Here is an 8,779-nt window from a genome sequence, read left to right as displayed (position 1 = left end):
GACTCGGGACATAGGACAACCTGTACTGTAACAACATATAACTCAGTTGTGCTCCAAATTTTCTGATCAAGAAGATTATGGAGCCACAGAGGAATGTGTTTGATGATGTAAAGTGAGCCTGGGGAGAGTCACATGGAGAGAAAAAACATTTTCTCAAGCTTTCACAGAGAGCAAATTGGTCAAGCAGTGGCCGTGACTCATCCTCAGACACTGACAAAAGGATGTACAAAGGGCAGTACAGGGCTACAGGATAAATCCTGTGAGTACTATGGCTGGGGACTGGGGAGATGGCCCAGTGAAATAAGCGCTTCCCTGGCAAGTGCAAGGGCCTGAGTTCAATCCCCAGTTCCACCAAAAAACAAAAAACAAATTTGTGGCTGAATAATATTCCCTTGTATGATGGAGTAAAATATTAATATAAATACCTACCAGTATAATTAATCAATCATGAATGTATTGATTATATTTTTCATTGCAGTGAAATATACATAACATGAAAATCACCATCTCAAACATTTCTTTCTCTCTTTTTTTGTATTGAGGACAGGATGTACAGGGTGTACAAGGTCTCACCACATAGATCAGACTTGTAGTGATTCTCCTGTTCAGTATCCCAAGTTCTGGGATTACAGGTGCGCGCCACCACACCCATTCTCAACTGCAGTCTCAGCAGGCTCCGGGGGCGGGGCCGGCACAGCAGACCAGGGCTTGAATCTCTAACCCCTGCTTCTGCCTAAGCAGGCGTATGTAATCCGCTGAGCTATGTGGCTGGTCCTTCAAACATTTCTAAATGTATAGTTTAGTTATCTTAAGTAAATTCATATTGTTGTGCATTCAGGAACCGGGGATTGAACTCAGGCCCTTGCGCTTGCCCGGGAAGTGCTTATTCCACTTGAGCCATCTCCCCAGCCCCCTGTACATTCAATCTCCAGAACTTTCTAATCTTGCAAAATGGAACTGCTCTATCCATTAAACAATTCCCATTTTCCTCTCCCTAGCCTCTGGCAACCTCATTTTATTTTTTCTTATTATGAACTTGGTACCTTGAGTGAGGGGAGTTATATAATATTTCCCTTTTTTTCTTTTTTCTACTGGGGATTGGGCCCAGGACCTTGAACATGCTAGCAAAGCACTCTACCACTTAGCTAGATCCTCAGACCTTTTTATTTTGAGAAAGGAGCTCACCAATTTGCCCAGTTTGGCCTCAAATTTACAATTCTCTTGCCTTAGCCTCCAGAGTACTGGGATTATAGGCATGTGCATGCCTGAAAATATCTGTCATTTTGTGACTATCTCATTTTACTTAGAAAAACATTCTTAGGTTGGACGTGGTGGCATACACCTACAGTCCCAAATCTTTGGAAGCTGAAGCAGGAAGCTCATCTGAGCCCAGATGTTTGAGACCAGGATAGGCAATATAGTGAAACCCCATTTCAACACCAACACTGACATTATCCCACTGGGCAATGTGGGTCCTGTGAACAGCGTAAGACTGAATTTGGAGAAGATGAGGGATTTTTTTCAACCCTGTTCATACTCACCCAGAATGTTGGAACCATCCACGACCTGCTGGACATCCGCCTGAAAAGGGCCTCAGTATAGGATGCCCCTGTGTTCCAGCATGTTGGGCCTCAGGAAGGCAAGCCAGGCACTAACCAGAAGAGCTCTAGGCCTTGCTCAATCTTTTCTTGTCTGCCTGTTATGAGACTTCCATTCATGAAAAAATTAAGTATTGCAGACTATGAGTTTAGTTGATCTTACCTCTTTTTTGGGGGGAGCACTAGGTTGAACACTGTTACTTCTTCTTGAACGCTTCTGTAAACACAGCCCAGAAGAAGGGGCTTCAGGATGGGAGGCTGGTGCAGTATTTTCTTATGAACCCTACAAAGGATACTGGGCACTGGGATATGCTTGACGATATTTTTTTTAAATATGGTGTTGTTCCTAAGAAATGCTTCCCTGGGTTTCATTTAACAGAGACCAAGGAGAAGGATGAATGACATTCCAAATTGCAATATGAGAGAATTCTTTGTGCAGCCACAGACCCTGGTACACCATGGAGCTACCAAAGGAGAAAGTCGGGCTCCAAAGGATGCCATGATGGAGGAGATATTCTGGGTGGTGTGCACCTATTTGGATAATCCATGTGAGACACTCGACTGGGAGTATCGAGACAAACATAAAACTTATCTCCAGACTGGCCCCATAACACCCTTGAGGTTTTACAAGGAACTTGTCAAACCACTCTGCAGTATGGAAGATAAGATTTGTTTCATGAGTGATCCCTGACCACAGCACAAGTAAAATAAACATTTTATCCTGCAGACTACTTGAGCAATATGATTGGACGGAAAAGATCTCTGGTTAACAACCAGCCCATTGACTTCTGGAAGAAAATGATTGCTGCTTCCACCAAAGATGGAAAGGCTGCGTGGTTTGGCTGTGGTGCTGGAAGACACTTCCGTGGCAAGCTGGGCCTCAGTGACATGAATGTCTATGACCATGAGGTAGTGTCTGGTGTCTCTTGAAGAACATGAATAAAGCTGAGAGCTTGTCTTTTGGTGCATCAGCTATGATTCTCCCAGGACTGTTACTGCTGTCTCGGAGAAGACGGGTCTGGAGGGTACATTTCTGAAATGGGGAGTAGAGAATTCATGAGGTGAAGAGCATAGACACAAAATTACCTGCACGTGACTGATAAGTGGTTCTCTGAGCACGTCTACGAGGTGGTGGTGGACAAGAAGCACGTCCCTGAAGACATGCTGGCTGTGTTAGAGCAGGAGCCCATTGTCCTCCTGGCTTGGGACCCCATGGGGGGCTTTGGCTAAGTGACACCACCTCCAGCTCTTTCCTCCTCCCACGGGACCTGATGTAGCTGCAAAGGACAGATCCAGGGACTCAATCTAAAGTTAACAGAGGTGACTGTGTGTTCCCAAGGATCAGTCAGACCCTTGGATTTCCAGTCTCCACCAGGAACCTCTTTGGGGAAATGTGTTTTCTGCTGCAACAAAATACTCATAAAGAACAAAAAAAGGAAAATTCAGAACACGTTATGTACTCTCCTCATCTCCAACAGCTCAGGATCTCTTAGCATTTTAATCAGATGTCATTGTCTTAACCCCATCAAGAAGGTCCTCAGTGTCTGTTGTAATAAGGCAGGAGAGGAAGAGCAGCTGAGGTGTCTGGAGCGGAGCAACCTGGGTGCTCCTGGTTCCTAGCGTAGAGTGGGGGAGGGTGCCTACGACTTGAGCTCTCAGAACTGCATGTGGCCTCGCAGATCACAGCCCTTCCTGGATGGCAGTCACGGAATTCATGTTGTTAAGACAATTTCACGTGCCTCTTACAGCCCAAGAACAGGAGGAGGTTGATCAGGTCTGACATGATTCCTTCCTGCTCTGAACTGTGGGTGTGCAGCTCTGCTTGCTTTAGGTTAAATAGAGGCTTAGAGAAAGTGGGAGAGAAAACAACCAAAACCTTATCGTGATCTCAGTTGTAATCCTTAGAGGGAGCTCTAGCCAAATGGCTTAACTTTTGCCCCTGCGCCCGGGTAGCAGGGCAAGAAAAAGTAATGCTGATTCTTTCTGACTAGATGGCGCTGAAGAGGTTTTGCTAAATGAAAATCAAAAGCAACAACAACAAATAGAACAAAATAACGTCCTCAGGGCTCATCCAAGTTGTAGCAAGGGACAGGCTATCTTACCTTTTCAAGGCTAAACAATATGCCATTGTGTTGCTACAACATTTTGTGTGATCTTTCATCAGGCAACTCTTAGCTTGCTGCCACATCTAGGTTGTGGTGCATATTGCTTCTATGACCACAAGTATACACAAATCACACCCAATACCAATCAATAGCTATCATTATTGACATTTACCATCCGCTAGGGACTGTCATAGATGCTAGAAATACAAGAATGAGCAAAACAAGTAGCACCCAGGCCTTGAGGAGCGTGTATTATATATATATATATATATATATATTACAGGGTCTACAGAGTCTCGCTATGTAGATCATCGATCAGACTAGTAATGATCTTCCTGTTTTCAGCTTCCCAAGCGCTGGGATTACAGGTTTGCACCACCACGACCAGTCTCAATCACCATCTCAGCACGCCCCAGGCCAGCGTAGCACACTGGGGATCGAACGCCAGTCCCTGAGCCTGCCTAAACAGGTGCTTTAGTCCACTGATCTAACTGTCTGGCTCTGGAGCCTGTTTTCTTGTGGGGGCAGGAAAGGTGCACACAGATGACTCAGATGTGGATCAGCAACAAACAAGGAGGATAAACTCAGGCCACGCGCAGTTCACAGCAACAGGCAAGGTAAGGCTGCTTTATCTAGGGTGGTCAGACAAGGCTTGTCCAAAGGATAAAATGCTACACTTAATCTTAGCCAAGAGGCTGAGACACACAGAGGATGAGAATTTAGTTAAGATCTGAAGAATATGATAGAAAAGGACTATAGGGAAGAGTGTTCAGGCAGGAGCTGTGGTAGACCAGACTTAGTGGAGAACAGTAAAGAGCAGAAAGAAAGGTGAGGCTGGAAGGGAAGAAGAGAAGGGCAGAGGCACAGGGACAGGGCAGGGGTAGGGCTGGTGAGGGCTGGCTTGAGGGCCACGGTGAGGGATATAGGCACTTTGAAGGGCCAAATAAGGGACAGGCAAAGGGTAGATTTAGTGGGGCCAGAGTAGAGGCAGAGAATGCCGATAGATGGGCACCAAACTCAGCTCTGATGTGGGCAGTGCCTGACCAGGAGGGCTATGAAGGAAAAGCTAAGAAATCTATGAATCATACAAGGGGGTTAAACTACTACTGCCCCTCCCATGTGGTCCTGTAGCTCCCGTTCTTTTCCAAGCCCCCATCCCCTCTGTCCTCTCTGCCCCCCATTGTCTTCACATTCTCAGGGCCTCCTAGCTCTTCACAGGCCTGGATGCCATGGCCAGTCCACCCAGGTCCAGCCCAGGACCCAACCTCCTTCCAAGCATCCCCACCTCCACGATCCCCCCTGCCCCCCGCAGCCTCTCCAGCTCTTTGCTTCCCCTCCACACACCATGGCCCCTCCGATCTGTCTCTTCCTCCTTCCCATTTAGAATCTCAGCTCTTCCCACCTCCCTAGCATTCTTCCAGTTCAGGCCTTCTCTATCAACACCACCTCCAAAACCACTCCCAGTTCTATTTCACCTGGCTCCCCTGGTCCGTTCCTCACCCTTCGGAACACTCAGTCCTCTGTACTCCCAGCCCTCAAGACAACCAATTCCCGCTCATTTCCCATAGTCCCTCCCACTGGTCCCTCTGACCTAATCTCATGAGAGACTCATTGTGTGGCACTGTGAGCAGGTCATCTTCCCACTTCCCACATGGGCCATTATGTGAGACTGTCAGCAGTGTGGACCACAGCCAGGGATCACAGAAAAGGGCTTGTTATGTCTTAGAGGAGGTGCAATTTTTTGAGATAGGGAGCTCTGTGCATCACTTTACCATCTGTCCCATCAACATCCAGTGCTCGAAATGTCCCTTGTGGTAGCCAGGTCCTCCAGGTCTTCCCAGTCCCTCTCTAGGCCCCCAGCTCCTTCTATCCCCACTGGCCCCCTCCACAGGGCTTCCCAACCTCCCAGCTTTCCCTGGAACACCCTCCCTCTCTCCCTCCCTGCCCTTGTGCCCCAGATCTCCAGGAGAGACAAGGAGTCATGGCTTAAATGTTTCTCTATATAAGACAGACCACAGAATAAAGGTGATTAGAGGGGCTGGGGAGATGGCTCAGTGGAATAAGCATTTCCCTGGTAAGCACAAGGGCATGAGTTCAATCCCTGTTTCCACAAAAAAAAAAAAAATCTTTGAAATCAGAATAAAGGTGATTAGGGGCTTAAAGGGGCAATGGAATTCTTAAAAATGTGCTGGAGATGGATAGTGGGGGTGGCTGTACAACAACATGAATATTCTCAGTGGTGCCAGGTGCATCCCTTTTCCTATGAACGACTCGTTTATCCTTCTTTGTGGGACAGTAGTACTCTATTGTGTATAAATATCACATTTTTACTGTTTACTGTTAGTATTACAATTATCTTGAGGGATGGTTACATATATATGGCATAGCTTGTTTCTTTTTGTTGTTAATCCCTTCTCCTTCCCTCCCCCTTTCTCCTCCTCTTCTAATTCCCCTGTCCTACTTTTTGTTCTTGTTGATATTATTGATCTTGGCTCATGTTATGGCACACAAGGTTTATACTGATTGAGATCGTTAGGTTCCTGTATATGGCCTGCCTTTATTCTACTTATTTCTCCTTCCCCTTCTCCTCACCCTGCAGATTTTTTCCCTTGAACCACTTCCCTATTGCAAGAGATCCATCTCCTAGTCCTCTTCTATCTATCTTTTATTATTTTCATTGTTTGTACTTCACCTCACTCAAATGAAAGATACCAAGCAGTATTTAAACCTGTATGTCTGGATTATTTCACTCAGAATTATATTTTCCAGCAGCACCCATTTTCTTACAAATGTCTCAAATCTGTCCTTTATAGTACAGTAGTATTCTGTTACAGATAGATACCACATTTTTATTTATTTATTTATTTTGTATTTTAGGGAAGGATCTACAGGGTGTTCAGGGTCTTACTACTAGATCAGACTCGCAGTGATCTACCTGTTTACAGCCTCCCAAGAGCTAGGATTACAGGCACATGCCACCAAGCCCAGTCTCAATTGCCATCTCATTGCGCCCTGGGGTCGGGGTCAGCATGGCAGGCCTGGGGATCAAACGCCTGGCCCCTGTGCCTGCTTGCAGGTGCTTTAATCTGCTGAGCTATTTGGCTGGCCTGATATCACACTTTCTTGATCCAGCCATCTCTTTATGGGTATACAGGCTGCTTCCAGGGCTTAGCTGTCCCAAGTCACGCTGCTACAAACATTAGTATGCATCCACCCCTGTAGTATGATGTCAGAAACTCTTCCAGGAAAACACCTAGCAGGAGAATCGCTGAGTCTCATGGAATTTCTACTTTCAGTTCTTCAAGAAATCTCCGTGCTGATTCCCATAATGGTTGTAGTAGCTTCCATTTTACCACAGCCTCACCAGCATTTACTACGGTTTGGTTTCTTAATGATTTGCCATTATCTCTGGAGTAAGAATTTAAAATTGTTCTTATTGGTACTTCTTTAACGGTCAGAGATGTTGAGTACTTTTTCTTGACCACTTGTATTTCTGTTTGTTTTTGTTTTGTTTTTGGCAGTACTGGGGATTGAACTGAGGACCTTGCACTTGCCAGGCAAGCCCTTATTCTACTGAGCTATCTCCCCAGCCCCATCTATTTCTTCCTCTATGAAATGTCTGTTCATTTCACTTGCCCCTTTCTGGAATAGATCTTTAATTTTTAGATGGTTTAATATTTTTTGAGTTCTTCATTTATTCTAGATATTAGTCCTCTGTCTGAAGAGAAGCTGGAAAAAAGTTTTTGTTTCTTTAGGTTGTCTTCATTTGATTGATTCTTTTCCTGTACAGAATTTTTTTAGTCTAATACCCATGTATTGATTCTTGCTCTTCTTTCTTGTGCAGTTAAAGTTCTGTTTAGAAAATTTCTTCCTATACCTATGTCTTCAAGGGTTTAACCTACTTTATCATCCAGTAAGTTTAATGTTCATTTTTTAATGTTCATGTTTTAATGTTTACATATTTCCTTTCTTTCACTTTAAATTCACATATGGTGAGAGGTAAGGGTCCAGTTTCAGTCTATTCTACACACAGAGAATCAGTTTTCCAAGCATCATTTGTTGAATAGGCTTTCTTCCAACATATGCTTTTGGCTCCTTTCTTGACAATCAAGTAGGTAAATGTGTCTTTAGAAGTTTCTATATCTTCAATTCTGTTTCATTTATCCATGTATCTGTTTTTCTTCCAATAACATGCCATTTTTATCATTATTGCTTTGTAATATAGCTTGAAGTCAAATACTGCTATACTTCTAGGTTTTCTCTTGTCCAAAATTTCTTTTGCTATTCTGGGTCTCTTCTGGTTCCATTTAAATTTTTGAATTGTTTTCCTACATCTGTAAAGTATACTGTTGTCATTTTGATTAGGACTGCATTGAGTCTGTCTAACAGTTTTGGCCGTGTGGCCATTTTGACAGTCTTTTGTCTTGTTTTGTTTTGGGTTTTGCCGGTTCAGCCCGCCCTGAGGGAGGGGCTAGAACTGCATGTTGTGCCGGGGATCTAACTGCGATCCCCTAAGCCTGCCTAAGCTTGCCTAAGCAGGCACTTTAGACCACTGAGCTACCTCACCAGCCTCCATTTGACAGTATTGATTCTGACTATCTAGGACTTGGAACATTAGCTGGAGCAATTAGGCAAAAGAAAGGAATATATAAAGAATAGAAAGGACTCACAATATCATTATTAATGATAGAAGACCCAAAGGACTCTACCAATATACCTTAGAATTAATAACAAACTTTAGCAATGTGACAGGATACAAGGTCAGTGTATAAAGTTCATTAGCGTTGTATACACCAACAGTGAATGTGAGCCCTGGAGAGGTGAGCTACACCAAGGAGACCAGGGGAGAAAGACCCCAGTGAGTGTGTGCACCACAATGTCTTGAAAGAACTTAGATGAGCACCCCACTGGGCCAGGTGTAGAGGTGCACACCAGTAATCCTGGCTCTCTGAGAGGCTGAGACAAGAAGATTACAGGGTCAGGCCCATCTTGGACAACTTACTGGTTTAGCAAGACCTTGGCACAAAATTTTAAAAGGATTGAAGATGCATAGTAGCTCAACACAAAGCCCCTAGT

At 44.6% G+C, this 8,779-nt stretch overlaps 1 pseudogene; it reads left to right on the top strand.

Moving 5' to 3' along the window:
• LOC101589440 overlaps window positions 1-2,828 on the top strand; it is a 5,923-nt pseudogene extending 3,095 nt beyond the window's left edge.
• Window positions 2,829-8,779: the final 5,951 nt, after the last annotated feature.

The sequence above is a fragment of the Octodon degus genome, unplaced genomic scaffold (genome assembly GCF_000260255.1).
Source record: "Octodon degus isolate 3935 unplaced genomic scaffold, OctDeg1.0 scaffold00098, whole genome shotgun sequence".
NCBI lineage: Eukaryota > Metazoa > Chordata > Mammalia > Rodentia > Octodontidae > Octodon > Octodon degus.
This window is presented reverse-complemented; position numbering and strand designations above follow the sequence as displayed.